The following is a 680-nucleotide window of genomic DNA, read 5'->3' as shown; positions in this document are numbered from 1 at the left end:
AAACGATATGTTTGGCGTAAAAGCAACACAGCTCATCACCCTCAACACATTATCCCCACTGTCAAACATGGTGGTGGCAGCATCATGGTTTGGGCCTGCTTTTCTTCAGCAGGGACAGGGAAGATGGTTCAATTGAGGGAAGATGGATGCAGCCAAATACAGGACCATTCTGGATGAAAACCTGTTGGAGTCTGCAAAGACCTGAAACTGGACGGAGATTTATCTTCCAACAAGCAATGATCCCAAACTACAGCAAATCTACAAAGAATGGTTCACAAATAAACGTATCCAGGTGTTAGAATAGCCAAGTCATCCAGACCTGATCCAATCGAATCTGTGGAAAAACTGAAACTGTGCTTCACAAACTCTCCATCCAACCCACTAGACTCCAGCTGTTTTGCAAGAAGAGGGCAAGAATTTCAGTCTCTTGATGTCAAAACTGATAGAGACATACCCCAAGCGACTTCCAGCTGTAATCGCAGCAAAAGGTGGCTCCAAAGTTAACGCAAGGGGGCCCAATAATTTTGCACGCACCACTTTTCAGTTTTTTATTTGCTAAAAAGTTTTAAAAATATCCAATAGATTTCTTTCCACTTCACAATTGTGTCCCACTTGTTGGTGATTCTTTACAAAAAATAAAAATGTTATATCTTTATGTTTGAAGCCTGAAACGTGTCAAA

The 680-nt window shown here is 41.3% G+C and overlaps 1 protein-coding gene across 1 annotated transcript in view; it reads left to right on the top strand.

Annotated features, from left to right (window-relative positions):
* Positions 1–680, top strand: part of gsg1l (gsg1-like) — a 79828-nt gene that overhangs the window by 63649 nt on the left and 15499 nt on the right. The window lies entirely within an intron of this gene.

The sequence above is a fragment of the Etheostoma spectabile genome, chromosome 15 (genome assembly GCF_008692095.1).
Source record: "Etheostoma spectabile isolate EspeVRDwgs_2016 chromosome 15, UIUC_Espe_1.0, whole genome shotgun sequence".
NCBI classification, from domain to species: Eukaryota; Metazoa; Chordata; class Actinopteri; order Perciformes; family Percidae; genus Etheostoma; species Etheostoma spectabile.
The sequence above is the reverse complement of the archived record's forward strand: the minus strand, read 5'-3'. Positions and strand labels throughout refer to the sequence as shown.